The sequence below is a fragment of the Zalophus californianus genome, chromosome 3 (assembly GCF_009762305.2).
Source record: "Zalophus californianus isolate mZalCal1 chromosome 3, mZalCal1.pri.v2, whole genome shotgun sequence".
Lineage (NCBI taxonomy): Eukaryota > Metazoa > Chordata > Mammalia > Carnivora > Otariidae > Zalophus > Zalophus californianus.
The window spans coordinates 58,493,711-58,510,510 of record NC_045597.1 but is presented as its reverse complement, the minus strand read 5'-3'; the positions used below and the strand labels follow the sequence as shown (position 1 = coordinate 58,510,510).

The 16,800-nt window shown below is 42.2% G+C and overlaps 1 protein-coding gene across 7 annotated transcripts in view; it reads right to left on the bottom strand.

Annotated features, from left to right (window-relative positions):
• CYSLTR2 (cysteinyl leukotriene receptor 2) overlaps positions 1–16,800 on the bottom strand; it is a 29,603-nt gene that overhangs the window by 6,697 nt on the left and 6,106 nt on the right. For 2 of the 7 annotated variants that reach the window (XM_027588018.2, XM_027588022.2), the window contains exon 2: positions 6,511–6,702. The exons of 2 other annotated variants lie outside the window; for them this stretch is intronic. The gene's annotated coding sequence lies outside the window, so the exon portion shown is untranslated. Of the gene's footprint in view, positions 1–3,517; positions 3,577–4,622; positions 4,696–6,510; positions 6,810–16,800 lie in introns of those variants that run through there. 3 more of the 7 variants (XM_027588017.2, XM_027588016.2, XM_027588024.2) reach the window with 3 other exon arrangements.

Below are 16,800 nucleotides of genomic sequence, written 5' to 3'. Positions count from 1 at the left end.
ATACCAATTTTGGCATGTTTCAAAGTCTCTAAAAAACTAATTTATTATATGATAACAAGTGTCAGCACAATATTTGATCTGAACAAGGCCAGGGTTAAATTTCCTTTGATTAAATTGAATTTCCTGCATGGGATTTATGAATTAAGCAATATTCCACTATTTCCATAACTTGTTTAAAATTTAAAATTATACATATAAAATTGTATTTAAAATGAATGATAACAATGAATCCTTTTTAAAGATTTAATTTTATGACATTCTTACTTTGGGACAAATCATAAGAATTTAATTTTTTAACTAAAACTATAATTTCCTGATCCTTAACTAACTTAAAGACCTTAGACAAATAGTTAATAAATAATCTTTGGGTGCCTAAACAATTTCTAAATAAGAAATAGATACAAAACAGTGGTTATTAATATAATGAATTGAACGAATATAAATTTTTACTTTATTTTTTACAAGGGTAATAGATGAACAAAATGTGTAAATGCCTTTGGATTATACTTTTTAATTATATTATACTTTAAAATTGTTTAGATTGTATGACAAATGCTAGTAGACAGAAAAATATCTAAATTAGTCTTTATTTTCTCTCCTCTAACTGTTCTTATGCTTGATGAAAAGGAAGGTTGATTACTTTGGTCAAGATGATAATTAATATAATTAATACAGAGAAATACAAGTATGTATACAAGATAATGAATATGATTTTCTGTTTGTTTATTAAGAAGGCTGAAATAGTTTATTCACAGGGCAAATTTAATGTATACACACGTTTTATTTAATAGATTTAATTTAATTTTATTTTTTTAATAGATTTAATTTTAAGGCTATAGTTTAATACTTTAAATTCATTACTTATTAGTGTATTTATACATTTGTGAATACCTAAATGCAAAGATATGAGGACATATTAATAAATCCTTTACTGTAGGTTGTTAAACATGAATAATGTACAAAAAGAGTAAAATTAGAATTATAGTCTTTTTAACATAAAATAATTAGGTTATTTTATACTCAGTAGTAAAGATTTTTTTGTCAATAAAATATTCTGTTAAATTTCAGTGCTTCTGATATACTTTTAAGTCATTTTTTAAAAGGTTCCTTGCTTTCAAAATAAAGTTTTTCATAACTATTGTTAATTTCTCAGTGTTTTTACAATGTTTCCTATAATTATTTCTTGACTCTACTTACGAGTAATATCTTCTCTCCTTAAGCAACTATTCCTGATTCTTTCTTTCCCAAATTCAGGATAAAGCCATTAATTTGTTTTTTGTGCCCAAACCATCTTGGGGTTTTACTAAAATGGCCAAGGGGTAATACAAGCTTTGTTAAAGGAAGGAACAATGGGAATAATTAGATTTCTAAAAATCCTCTGAATTTTAATTAATCTAAAACTATTGCGAGAGCGTTTTGGTTTGCCAAACAAGTAATAAAAAAGCCGATAAGTTACCCCCAAAAAGTTGATTATACTTAGGTAAAATATGCTAATACAAATATCTTTCAGGGATTACATACTTTTTAAGTTAAAAGAAGCATGTTTGCGTTTAAATGCAAAGATTACTATAACTGAGATAAAAAGATTTTTTCCCAGGTTTCTAGATTCATGAACCCTTTCTCCTTTTTGGTCATGACCAATCTGAACAAGCACTAGACTTTCTGATTCAGTTACATGGGAATCGTCAGAGGTCAACTTTTGATTTCAGTCTTTCATTAGACCTAGTAGCCACATGAAACCATCTTGTTTAAGAGCTATAGCAGCTCCAGCAAGGCTTCTAGAAGCCTTAAGTCAACTTTGTCAACTTAGTTCTATGGTCTCCACTAAACTTAATAGTCTCCCTGTTGGGGGCACCTGGCTGGCTCAGTAGGCAGGGTGTGGGACTCTTGATCTCTGGGTTCTGAGTTCAAACCCCACATTGGGTGTAGGGATTACTTAAAAGAAATAAATAGTTTCCCCTTGTTCCTTTGATTAGATATGACTTGGGACTTCTCAGCCAATCACATAACCTCCTATACAATTCTGTTGGTTTCCCTTAAAACATCATGATCCATTACTGTAACATTGAACCAAGCTACCCTAATTTCCTCGTGTGTGTGTGTGTGTGTGTGTGTGTGTGTGTGTGTGTGTAAAAGCCCATGACTGGTTATCTTAGTAACCGAGGTGTCCATACCTTGCATGGACCTTCTAGATTCTCCCTTGCATATCCCTGATTTAATTTTGTTGGTTCATACTTAGAAAGAAAAAGAAAATTGCCAAGCAGGCTATGCTATCTCTGATTTGAATTTACCCTTGAAATATAAGCTTTACCTTGAAATAAAATAAAGTCAGATGACTAAGTTAATTGCCTTTACCCAGACTTGCTGACAAAAGAATGAAAGAACAAATATTTATACTGATACATGGAATATGATTTTGGATTCATCCATGAATTCAAAATACGTTAGAAATAGAGATTTCCTGACACTACAAGACTCCCTGTAAAGTAAACAATGAATCAAAGAACCTTGAGATGCTTTGCTACTACCCAAAGAAACAGCCATAATAAAAGTAGAGTTTAGCAAGTCTGTTTCATGATATTACCTACAACAGCCGGGATAAACTGGTGATGGCATTAAACCAACACTGGCAGGGTAATCTGAAGGCTACTGCTAAGGATGCTCCCATGCATGCCCTATCTGCCGTCAACACAATGCTAGCAAGTCTGTAAAGGTAGAACATGGACAACCACAGTCCCAAGGCTCCTTTGAACATCTCCAGAAGGTCTATGAATGTGTTCTGGTTATTGTTTATTCTCAGAGTGTGTTAAGGCTTTTCTTTGCTACAGAGCTCTGTCTTTATGGTAGGAAAAAAAAAAATTGCTTAATTTGGGAATCCCAGCTTGTCTCTTCTGTAACAGACACACATTTCACTGATGGAGTCATCGAAGAACAGTAAAGCTTTAACTTTTACTTAGAAACATCGCTGTCCTTATCCACAGACAACAGGGAATGTAACAAGAACTAATGGAATTCTAACACCCTCAAACTTCTAAGGATTGAAGTATTTCCATTGGCCTTGATTACAGGCAATGAGATCAATCCCCCCTGGAACCCACAAATTATCTCCTCCCGAGTTCATAACAAGCTGCCCTTGTGCATTTGGGGATTACTTCCAATCCTTGATCCTATTCTATTGTGATCTAATGGATGACTACAGGGAAGTTGCTTTTCCAAAATATTCTCCAAAGCAGTCTCCGTGTGATCTGAAACGTAGATATTTGGTCTTCCAGAAAAGACATCAGAGGAAAACTTCTCTTGACCCTAGATGGAGAGGACCCTATTGCTATCTTTAACAACGGACACTGTATTAACACTCCAATATTTTAACTTTTGGATTCATGTCTCCCAACTAAAAAGACACACAGAACTTTCCCCCAACTACTGGAAGTCCATTCCTTTGAAAGACCTCAAACTGAAGATTTTTAGAAATTCTCCAGAAGCTGTTGATTTATAGAAGGGCAGATTATTGGGGCACCTGGGTGGCTCAGTTCATTAAGTATCTCCCTTCGGCTCAGGTCATGATCTCAGGGTCCTGGGATCGAGCCCTGCATCAGGCTTCCTGCTCAGCGAGGAGTCTGCTTCTCCCTCTGCCTCTGCTTCTCCCTCTCTTTCTGCCTCTGCTTCTCCTTCTCCCTCTGCCAAAAAAAAATAATAATAATAAAAAATAAAAAATATATATATAAAAAAGAAGGGCAGATTATTGACTACAGAAGCAGATAGCTTTCACACAAGACAGAACAAAATTAATTTTCTAATTCTTTAGCAACTTTTTCTTTCTCCTTACTACTCATTTCGTTCACCATTGTACTTTCCCTCTGTCTATTAACTAATATGATCTCCCTTATCTTCATCCTGGGACCCATTACCGTCTTTGCCACTTAAGAGAAAACAAAATTCTCTGAGTTGTTTTTTCTTTTTTTTTTTTTCAAGTAGGCACCACACCCAGTATGGGGCCCAATGTGGGGCTTGAACTCACAACCCTGAGACCAACACCTGAGCTCAAGAGTCAGATACTTAACTGACTGAGCCACCCAGGCACCCTTCTGGGTTGTTTGTTTTCTCTTAGATCATAGCTACTGTTCTGAATTTAACTGATCGCTGACAAAATTTAATAACTAAAACCAACCAAACAAAAACAAATAAATAAAAAAACACTTCAAGATGTAAATTTTCTTCTCCATATCCCTTCTGATAGTTAAGTTTCCCCTCACATAATTAACGCCAATTTCAGTCTTACAAAAATTGTATATTGACCCCATACCAACAAAATGCTTCTGCTGAAGTCCTTACAACCCTATCAGCAAAACCTAACACTTTGGTAGTGGGAACAAAGATTGGGTCTAACCCGGATAGAAATCATTACTTTATTTTCTTCAAAAACCTTCCAGCCTGCTTTGCAGGACCTGTTTGACTCCACTGAAGGCATCTGTCCACCTCAAATGACTCTCCACCCACAGATGCTCAAATAAAGAAAAGGGCTCATTCCTATTGTGAGAAATGATTCTTAAATTCCCAGTTACCACTTGTCTACTTCTTATGTGGACATCGGGCTTACACCTACCTGCCACACACTAACTTACCCTGTGTACTCAAGGTCATTGTTAGAGGATGTCAGATGTTTAAAATTACCACCCCTCCAGGAATCGTGTTTCCCTAAAAAGAACACACAGAGACATCTGAGAGAGGCAGGTAAAGGCTAATTGAGAGAAGTCTCTCTCAGGAGAGATAACCAATTGCCTGGTGTGCATACTGTGGAAGCAGCAACTACCAGAGTTGGAATAATGCAACTGGAAAGAATCACTCATAGCTTATCTCTGACCCTGGCAAGAGTCTTATTTATTTAAAGTATACAACTTCTGCTCTGGAAGCTGACAAAGACTCGCTCCTTGATCAAACTCTAGCTAGGCTCCTCTGGGCCCTCTCTCTGATAGGCTCCCAACCTGGTCTATAAAGACTTAATAAAGGATTAACAGTTTTTTGTTTTTCAGTGTTAACATTTTTTTAATTATAAACATGACAGTAGATTGTAAATGCTGTTTTGTAGTCTATAAACAATTTTTCTATAAACAAAATGTCATGATCATTTTCCCATTCAATAGATTTTCTACAAGATAAAAAAAGATTGCTTATGTAAACGGTAAGGATATAACATGACTCTAAGCCAGAGAACTCTGCCTCATGCCCAAACACATAAGGATTAATGGTAGGATGGAGGAGAAAACATTTCTGAAGGGGTAGATGGCCTAGCCTAACCACATAAATATGCAACAACTGTTCATCCAGTTTATGAGGGCTTCTCAACCTGTGTTTGCCACAGTCTTTCTTTTTTTTTTTAAACATTTTTTCATTTAAATTCAATTAATTAACATATAATGTATTATTGGTTTGAGAGGTACAGGCCTGTGATTCATTGGTCTTACACCCAGGGCTCATTACACCACATGCCTTCCTTAATGAAGGACTAACAGTTTTTTTTTTTTTAACAGATCAGGGCTACATCTCTAGGATGACCAAAACCTCCCCTTCTTGTAGAGCCTGAAACAACTCAAGGCCAACAAAAGAACTTACTGTTTGTTCCAGACAACACCTGAAGATAGGGCTCCTGTCTCCCAGCCTCTGTGGGAGGGTAGGATCCTAAGCTTCAAAAGTGTCAGTTAGCAAACCCAGATGCAATTCACATAGGCCAACCTCCCCTTCCCGTTTTTTGTAATTTTTCACTTCCCTGACTCTGCCGAGCACCTGTTTACCCCCTCTCTATTCCTTCATTCTTCCTTAAGAACATCCACTCACCTCTGTAAAAAATGAAGCTGAGTTCAGGTCATGTTGGACACTTCTCTACTGCAATAGTATATTACCAATTAAAATCTCTCCTTCCTTTAACTAGCATCTGACTTTGTTTATCTTTGACAAAGCCCAGGTTTAAATGTAAATTCGTTAGGCAGAGTTGTCATGGATAATAACACAGTCCTTAATTTCTCCTTACCTAGCCAAAGAGAATTTTCTGCTAGAGTAAACACTTATTACTACACCTGGATAAATATTACATAACAGCCTATGACTTGAGGTATGGGTGGAGGGAAGCTTCCTGGATGTCTAGAAAAGAACAGGAGGATTGCAGGGGACATGTTTTCATTATCAGAGTATGATAGTATGGGTCCCTGTTTTTCAGAGTCTGTTATATGAACTAATAACCATTTTTGTTCCTGCAAAGTCCTGCTTCCTTGAATCTTACCCCCAAATTATCTAATGCGAGCATAAATCCTATTATAATTCCTAACATCCTCTTTCTGAGATGCCCCAGTTTCCCTTCATGCGCATTCCCCCTTGACACAAGTCAATAGACCCAACTTTGTTCAACTACAGGTATGTTCCCAATGGCCTTTGACTAGAAGACACTGACTCTGAGAATCCACATAATGATCTAAACAATAAAAAAGGTAGGGTAAAACATTAGTTAAATTAACCTACCCAAAGAGATGGCTTGTTAATATATTTCTGATGCAGCAAGGATGTTTTTCAATTCTCCTTCAGACACTTATGTGAAGGTGTAACTCAGAAAACATGGTTGACATGTAAATGATGTCAAAAAAGAAAAACTTTTTTCTTTAATTCAGCACTTCCCAAAGTATCTTCCACAGAATATGAATTCCATAAGATGCTCTGTAAAAGACAAGCCTTCCATGTTTAAATCAGCTTGAGAAATACTGTAAGCTCTAGTGTTCCTCTCTTGGAGACTCATAATGCATGTTAAAGGCTCTATGGGGTTCCTGCAGGAAGACAGAAAAAAAAAAAAAAAGCCTGATTTACACACAGTATCCCTCCCTTTTTTTGATCCTAAAAACTCTTGTGCACATTAACACATTCTAATACCCCATAGAACTAATGTTCTACACAATCTTACTTGGGAAATGCTGATGTTATTATATAAATTTTCTGGAACAGAATTTTGATAGAAGAGAAAGAGAACCCCCACGTAATGGGCCAGTTCAACCAGCAAGTGTTCAAGTGTTTGGAGTCAGGGAGTTCTAAGCACTTACTTTTGGGTAAATTAGCATTTCTGAGCATCCATTACTTCATTTATAAAATGGAGAGTGCATTCATTTCCTAGGGCTGCCTTAACAAATACCACAAACCTGGAGGCTTAAACAAAAGAAATTTATTCTCTCACAGTTCTGGAGGCTAGAAGTCTGAAATCCAGGCATCAGTAGGACCATGCTCCCTTAGAAGCCCCTAGAGAAGAACTCTCCCTTGCCTTTTCTAGCTTCTAGTGGTTACCAGCAATCTTTGGCATTCCTTGGCTTGTGGATGCATCACTCCAATCTTTTGACTTTCCCATGGTATTTTCTTCCATGTCTTCACATCATCTTCCTACTATGTATTCTGCATTTCTGTGTCTTCTCCTCTTCTTACAAGAACACAGGTCATTCAGCTTAGGGCCCATCTTAATCCAGTATGACCTCATCTTAACTAAATCCATCTATAAAGATCCTATTTCCAAATAAGGTCACATTCACAGGTACCTGGGATTAGGACTTGGATATGTCTTCTTGGGGGGACATAATTCAACCCACAACAAGGATATATAACATCAATTTCATGGGGTTGTTGTAAGCATTAAATGAGAAAGAGAGAGAGAGCTTCACACAGTCCTTGGTACTGAGTAAATGCCCCCAGCTCCTCCACCCTCAGGAATGTAGGTAGAAATGACCTCGCTTCAATCTGTCATCCCACTGACCATGAGGATGATGAATTCAGTTCTCATGTTCATATGAAGTATAAAAAGTAGACTCCTCTTCGTGTTTGCTAGAAGGGCATACTGTACAGAAATACTGATAACTCTTGGATTATTCTGACATGTTTATGATGAAAATCTCTCAAAACCACTCCACTCTTTTGCTTTCAGTCTATTTCTACCAGGCAACCTTCTAATAACCCATCTGTTTCAACAGCCCTCTCTGGAAGGGTGGACTTTGAATCGTGAACTGAAAGATTACAATAAAGAGAATGTAGAACCCCCCATTATAAATATTCAAACCAGAATAACCAGAATTCTGGGTTAAAAATTATTTCCCGGTGAGTTTGACTTGTGTAAATTGATCTCTCTAGGCCTAGGAGTAGACTGACAAGATGAGAGTTCTCCTAATGCAGAGCTGAGGGCCACCTCTTATTTCAGAGATGACTACGGAGCCTTAGTTCTGATGACATGAATAATGGCTCTCTGCTTTTGATCTGTCTCAACAGTAAGTCGGGGTTTTCTTGCTTGGGCTATAGGGAGAATGGTGAGGCCATAGCTGGGATGAGGAGCACACACTCTAGAGCTCACGAGAAAGGTCAGGGGTACAGAAGCAGGTCAGAAAGATGGTCACGCAGAGGCTGGAAGTCTGTAAGCCTAACAGGAAAGGGAATATAGCAAAATGAGGAACTTGGAGGTAGTGTTTTAACTCAGTCTTATAGAGATTTAAAATTTCTATTGGTTGGCAGGGCTAGGACAGAAGGATCAAACTCCGAGTCAGAAATGCTAGAGGTAGTACAGGCAGCGCAACCCAAGTCTGTGAAGCAAGCGTGGAGCTGGATTAAATGCCACAGTTATGTATCTCGAAGGGCGGAGCACTAGAGCCAGGGTCAACACACAGAGCCTCAGGGGACAAAAAGACAAGGCATGAGAAAAATAAGACTGGTACGTGACCAGCCAGAGGGATTTTCATGTTCCCATGGGTTTCGTTACAAGTGGCCTTTTTTTTTTTTTTTTTTAAGGGATGGAGTCCTATCCATATGGCCCCAGAGAACCTACTCTAGTCTTAAAGACACTGACTTTGGAGCTAGGATTCTGATAGAATCTTAGGGAAAGCTCATATCTAACAGAGCAGGGAAGAATCTGAAAAAAGTAAAAATAGACCTAAAAACAACCAAGTCCTTAGACTTTTTGACCATGAAGACCACTTCTCCTATCTCAAGACCCATAGGACTTGTGAACTGCAATGAGAAGCGCAGCCTGTGAAGGTTGGGGAGCAGCCTGCACTCCTCCCTGACTAGGGTGTAGCAAGCCTTCAGGGACACTGTCGGCTATGGGTGCTGAGGAAAGTCCCTTATCATAGGCAGAGCATGGAATCCAGCAGGTATGACCACAGATAAAAGGTCATCAGAAGAGATGGTAACAGGTGTTCCACCAGGAAGTTGAGGGGTGTGGGGGAACCCAAACCACACCCTAGCAACAGGGCCTCCTTGAGCAACCGGGCAGCAAGGCAGAACTCATGGGGAAGTTCGTCTGTAAGCTGCAAGACCATTTAGAGCCAGACCACAGTGCAAGAAGAGGGTCAGTATAGGCAGGCCCTGAATCCTGGAGGCCCTGAGTTCTGAAGATCCTGAGTCCTGATGTCCTTGATTCCTTCAGGCCCTGGGTTTTGGAGGCCCTGAATCTGGAGGCCTGAATCCTGGAGGCCCTGAGTCCTGAGATTCCTGAATTCTAGAGGCCCTGAGTCCCGGAGGCCCTGGTCCTAGAGGTCCTGAGTCCTGAGATCCCTGAGTCCTAGAGGCCCTGGGTTTTGGAGGCCCTGAATCCTGGAGTCTGGAGGCCCTGGGTTTTAGAGACCCTGAGTCCTAGAGGCCCTGGGTTTTGGAGGCCCTGAATCCTGGAATCTGGAGGCCCTGGGTTTTAGAGACCCTGAGTCCTAGAGGCCCTGGGTTTTGGAGGCTTTGAGTCCTAGAGGCCCTGAGTCTGGAGGCCCTGGGTCTTGGACAGCCCAAGGGTTTGGGCACAGAGACTCAGGGATGCCAAGACAGGGGTCCATTTTCCCTAATGAGGTGGAGACCAAATCTCAGGAAAAAGAGAGATGCCCAACTTTAGAGTCAAGGCACAAAGTCAGGATCAGATCACTCCCTAGGGTAACTAAGTTCCAGAGCTGCTTCTATGCCTCTACCTGAGATTGGGATTAGTTCTGGGCCCTGGAGGGGACTGGAGTGGGAGTGGTCGATGGCTGACAAACAGCCTCAGTTGCAGGGGAAGGATACCCTACAGAAGCTGGAGCTTTGATTCCAAGAGCATCTTAATCCCTGGAAAGCTTAAGAAAGAAAATACAGATTCCCTTCCTAGAAGCCTCGTCTAACTAACAGCCACACGCTAAAAGCAGGACTAGCTCAGTTGCAAAATTCCATTTAGCTCAATACTTTCTCTGGAGAATCCTTTAAAACATTTTGATTGTTCTTTCCCGACCATATAAAATACATCTGACCACATCACACTTCAACATTTTAGACTGTTTTCAAAAAGAAAAAGAAAAAGAAATTGCCTGCTACATGTGGCTGTAGAAATCAGCCAGACCAATTAAGTACGTGACAGGAAGCTGAGAAATACATGAAGAGGTAAATTCAAGGAAAACTGGAACTAAATGGACAGCCTAATTAAGGCTTTGTCTCCTGCTGCTTTACTGGTGACGAAACAACAAAGAAGAAACAGCGAGAAGCAGCAGGAGATGGGGATTCCATATTTCAGTTATGAAGAAAACCAAATGTGTTGCATGGCCAGTTAGAATCTGCTGTGGACGAATAACTTCCATTGATGCTTGGAATGTTTGCACGGTCAGAGCAAAGCTGCGACCATCCAGAACATCGCAGAGACTATTTTCATGTGTACTTAGAAAAATACCTTTTTTTTTTTTTTTTTAAGAAAAATACATTTTTGGACAGGGCCTAAGGATCTCCTGTCACAGAGTCCCTCCCCCTACCTGCCACCCCTCCGCCGCCCCCATCAGCCCTGGCTGGGACTGTGCGCCCACAGGTGTGCTCACCTTCAGTGCTGAGATCTGGGCCTGTGACTGGTCTCAGAACCTGAAGCCCGAGGCACTCAGACACACCGACACGGACATGCCCCGGGGAGCAACAAGTGATAAGCATTACACGACCGGAGGCTGTGAGATTACGATAAACGGCTAAAGAACAGAGAATCTTCTGGAGAATAAAGGTCGGTGCAGTCGGCATCATCTTTACAAGGAATTAATGATGGGATTTTTGTGCAGCACCTAAGCTGTCAGCACCAGGACAGGAGAGCAAAGACGGCCGGCAGCCTCCCAGATTACCACTAGGTGACGTTCTGGGTCCTCCGTTTGGCCACTGTCTCTGGGACTTCTAACTCCCACACTGAGAATCCTTCCGGCAGGTTAACAGCAGGCCCTTGGCCGTCTGATTTCATCAGCTACCCTCACTTCCCTCACTTCAAGCTACCCGCCTTGGCCAGGCCTGCCTGAGGGTTCTGGGAAAGCACACGTCCTCTATCAGCCACAGATGTTTGCCCGTTCAAAATGAGCAGCATGCGGCCGGCGCTCTGCAAAGCTCCTTCTGTGTGTTAGCTCAATTAGTCCCCAAACAGCCCTAGGTAATCTGAATTGGCTATTTTATAGCTGAGGAAGATTACAGTGCAAAGATACGGAATAGCTTGTGTGCCCAAGTTCACTTGTCACTTAGTGGTGGGATGGGGCTTAAACCCAGCTCCAGCTCTCTGTCACAAAGCTCCTCTGCCTCTCTCTGCGCAGCAAATACTGGGTCCTGGGTACCTGACAGGGAAGAAAATACAACCTCAGACCTAAAGGAACCTCCAGAGTGGTGAATAAACCAGACAATGTAACAGACAAAGCCGGGTGAGAAGGGCCATCAGAATGAAATGGCATAGGAAACGGCCTTGGGGAACAAGGACGTTTTTAAGGTACTAAGGGGAAAGGTTGGCTAGGGAGAGGGGCCAGGGGTTCCAGACAGAGGACCAGGCTGTATGAAGAGACTGGTTGTTGAGAACACAGGGCAAGTTTGGGGAATGGCAAGTGATAACAGTCTAGGTGATGCATGAAAGGGAGAGGGTGGGCAGAGGGTGGTTTGAGAGTGACCTACATCCACACTAAAGGAGTTTGGGTTTTATTCTGAGGGCAATGAGGGCCCTTGAATTGCAGAAAGCAGATGTGTATTTTTTAGAAGGGTGATTCTGGTAGCAGGTGGAGGACAGTTGGGAAGGAGTCGAGCCTAGGTTCGGAGAGACTGCAAGGGATGCTCCTGTGCCTGTCCAGGGCAGAGGGTGTGGACATATCTGGATGGGACTGAGAGATATAAAGAAAAATGAGAGGTGGCCAGAGTTGTGGATGGACCAGTTATGGAATGTCAAGGAAAGTGGGTGGGGGTGGGCCGTGTGGATCTTCTCAGGTCTTTGCTGGGAGAATGGTGCCTTCCACTAATAAAAAGAACGTAAGAGGAAGATGCTGTTTTGCGGGGGGGGGATGAGTTCAATTTGAGTTTGAGGGGGAATGAGTTTGAATTTGAGGCTTTTATGAAGCCTGTAAATGGAACCGTCCCCTTGCAGTCTAGAGCTGGGGTGGAGGGGCTAAGGGAGCCTGCTGAATTTATGGCTCATCAGCACTTGATGGTGACTGAAGCCAGAAAAGTTGGAAGACCTCACACAGGGACATGAGAACAGAGAAGGAAAGAGGGCCAGAGACAAGACCCTGGGGGGACATCACCAATTAAGAGACAGGCAGAGAACAGGAGGCTGGAAAGATGGTTGACAAAGGCTGGTCCAACCCCAAACCAGGAGAGACGAATCAAGAATACAGTGTTAAGGAGGCCAGGAGAAAGACTGGTTGAAGGAGCAGGTGGTCAGTGGGGACAAAAAGTCTCAGGGGACTCTGCAATAAGAAAGCTATCAGTGACCAGAGGGGTGGGGTGGAAGCCCAAGGACAAGTGCATCAGTGGAGAACATGACTGCTGACCTGGGAGAGGACACTTTCCAGTTCTGCAGCTGTGAAGGGCATGTTTGCTGGAGGAAGATTTTGAGTCCAGGAGGGAAGCTGCATGTCTTCTTTTCTCTGGAGACACCTTGATTGTGACTCTTAGCCAAACTCCTTCCAGTGACTTGGGTCTCTTCCTCTCTTCATTTCTCCTTCTCTCTTCCAACTTCATCCACCTGAACTTCTAGACTAGAAGGTACTGTACCTGAAGGCTAGCAGACCTGGTCTGACTCCCAACCCTCCCACTTTCTAGCTGCATAACTCTTACTCTCTGCCCTTCAGCTTCCTCACCCTCAAAGTGTGGCTCTTCAAGAGAGCCTGTAGGATTGGTCTGAGTTGTAAATCAAGAATGTGCTCACTCCACACAGCGGGTGGTCCAGCAAATGCCAGTGTTCTCTTCTACCTGATTCTGCAACCTATTCGACTTTTTGTTTTTGCTTGTCCTCTCACACTTAAACTTCCTGAACTCCTGGGCTCCCTGTTGTCGTTTCTTTCTCATCTTCCTCTTTTATATTTATGGCAATAGCTGCCCTGCCCTCATCCCCACCATCTCATGGGAGCTGCCTGTGAATCATACAGGACTGGGAGACGGTCATCTGTTCTTGATCAACAGCTGGTTCTACTGCTCTTTCTCAAACTTCCTTCTCAGTTATTTGATCTTCAGGTCTTATCAGTGAAACCTCCACTCCTTCTCTGTCTTCTGTGGTCCTGAGTACTTGTGGTTTTCCATTTCCCGATTGTTCAGCCCTTCCAAATCCACTGTTATCTCTTCTTTACCCAATTGTGGACCACCACTGGAGCCCCACCGGGGTCCTCAGCTCACCACTCTCTATAACCCCCCAAGAACTCCCCCACCATGGGGACATTACCCTATCTCTCTGCCTCCAACTCCCAGAGGTCTCTTACATATGAAAATATCATATTTTCATCTTAAGATTTACAAAGAATTTTTTTTCTCAGTTACCTCATTTGTTCCACTTGACTATTCTTTTGAGATAGGCTGAGTTGGCATTTTTATCTCAATTTTACAAATAAAGAAAAAGAACTCTGAGATCTAGAAAATGCAAGTGGTTTCTCCTGAATTCTAACCTAAGCTATACTCTACAGGATGGCCTTATTTGGAGATTCTGTCTCTAGCTCAGATCTCACTTGGGTCTATCTTCCCTCTCAAATCAATCCCACTCAGCTGGCGTTGGGACCGAATGTTTGTGTGCCCCCAAAATTTATATGTTGAAGCCCCAACCTCCAATGTGACTGTATTTGAAGACAGGGCTTTTATGGAGGTAACTGAGGTTAAATGAGGTGATACGGTAGCATTCTGACCCAGTAGGACTAGTGTCCTAGGAGAAGAAACACACTCTGCCATGTGAGGACACAGCCAGATGGCAGCCACCTACAAGCCAAGAGGAAAGGTCTCAGAATAAAACCTATCATGTCAGCCTCTTGATCTTGGACTTCCAGCCTCCAGAACTGTGAGAAATAAATTTCTGTTATTTAAACCACCCAGTCTGTGATATTTCCTTATGGCAGCTGGAATGGACCAATATAGCTGGTGACCATTTGGGGGATGTTTTCTTTCATTTTTCTCTTTCTTTTATATCTCACATCCAATCAATGGACAGAGTTATCTCCATTATTTCTATATGATGTGCCTTGAATTCTATCCTTCCTCTTTATGTACAAAGTCACCACTGTAACCTTGGGTTTTGTTAGCTGATGCCTAGAAACCATTAGCATCTCCTGACCTGTATACCATTGCAAGAGTAAACCAGTTAAAACATCACAGAACCATGAGATTTGATGGTCCGGGGGAATTCTCGGCCCCGTCAGAACTCTCCCTTACCCCCTTACTTATGTCTACATCCTCCCCCTATGTCACCGTGAGTTTGAAGTTCTCCACAGTATGAGACTTCTGCTTTAATAATCACCCTGCAGTTCACAACCACCCCCCACAAATGCTCTTCATTTTCTCTGATGACTTTAGAGTATAACTTAGATTTTAGCCCCCAGAGCTACTGGTATACTGTGGAATGGCAAACAGGATATTCTTTATATAGCTCACAGAAATATTCAGAGGAGGGAGTTGGGGTAAGGTCTGGAGCCAGATCTGCCACTTACGAGTGTGGGGATCTTTTTGCAAGCGTTTTATCTTGTCTGTAAATGGCATGATGAATGTGAAGTATTTCACACAGTTTGAGCACTCAACAATGTTAACTATTATGATTAAACTTCAAATTTGGGGCCTAGAGAAAAGATTTAAAAGGCGAAACGGCTCTCAGAGTATTAATAAAAATATGAAAGTGAGCCTGAGAGACGATTTGATTTAAAAGTAAATAAATATGGTGTCTGTGCTGCGGGGAAGCAGTGGAGGACAGCAGGTGCGGGCAGAGACTCCGGATATGAGCACTGGTTCTTTCCCTCACTAGAGCTGTGACTAGTTACTAGCAAGTTACTAGCAAGTAACTGCATCCCCCTGTGCCTCCACTCCTCCTCAGTAAAATGGGGGCAGTGATAATACTAGTCACTCCTTGACAGGGTTACTATGAGGTTGAAGGGCAATGATGCTTGAATGGCACCCAGACCAGGGCTGGGACGAGAGAAAGCACCGTGTGGATCACAGACTGAGCTCCCCAAGTTGTGCAGAGAGGATGCAACCCTTTGGATCAGAAGATTCTACAACATGTTTGTCCCTCAAAATCCCAGAGGGCCCAGAGTGCTGAACTGATACAACCCCCAAACAGGGACGTATCATCGAGTGCCTGGTTCTTGAAATGCAAGACTATTAGCTTAGTCCTTACTTGAAACTGGCCCCAAATGTCATGGCAGACACGTAAAGCTTCATATACTTTCTTGCCTCCTCAGAACAGTTTTATGCTTTCAGAATTTTTCCAAAGGGATAAAGTAAATTAAGTTTTAGAGACCAAAATAGAAATAGGGACAAAAAGAACTGAGATTACAACATCTTTTGAATGAGGAACTGAGCTCGTCCCCAGACTTCCAGAATAAAGGGGGGGCAGGGAGGAGGGGTGAACCACACAGGGCCCCGTTTCCAAGGAGTCAACACTTTGGAACATTCTGCTGCTCCCATCCTTCCTCCGCCCTGTCTCTCCCAAAGTGCCTCAAAGTGCCCCAAAGTGCAAGTCAATTCACGAACCACCAAGCTAACACCCCACTGTCTTCCAAATGCCATTTACTTCCCCATGCCTTATAGCCACCAAGAAGTCAACACTTTGGCCCAGATCTGCTGTAAACCAGTAAACGTTGAATAGTGTTTATGGATCTGCAAGTTCCCTGAGGAGGAAATTCTCTCATTCACTTTCTCTGTACTGCTGAGATTCTCCTTAATAGCTTTGGGACCAGGGGGACTTTTCAGCCAGAGTCCTAAGGCCTGATAATTCACCCTGAGGGATAATTGGTTTCTGCTCCATGGCCGATGCAGAGTCTTACTGTCTAGTTTTCGTCCTCTAGTTAGGACTCCACATTTGGAAGTTGCAAAGCTCACAGAGCTCTGTCCTCCCAGATCCCACCAACCCGTGCTTGACTCACCCTGGAGCTCCACTGGCAGAAAATTCAACATGTGGTTGTTCATAGGATTGCTGCGGGTTTCTGGAGTAACTTGAAACCCCCGAGCAAGAGTCTTTGGATCTGGCCCATTTCCCAACTGGGGAAGACCTGAGTGAGCCCTTACTGCAAGGATGGGAAAGCTTTCACAAGCAGTTGTCGCAATAGGTCGGGATCTCTGTGGGCTCCCGAGTGCACTGAGCACTTTCTCCCTTGTAATTGTCTGACCTAAGTGGTTTCTTTTGTAACCAGACTTTCCTGCCCCCATTGCCATCTCTCCTCAGATTCTTCAGCAACCCGCCGGGATCAGAAAGGAGGATATTGCCGATTGATTGGTCCGTCTCCCTGAACTGCCTGCTGACTAAATTCCAGAATGTTCCAAGAAAGTTCAGAAACCTCCAAAATAAATTCTGCATTTCATTAATTTGGTTTCTTA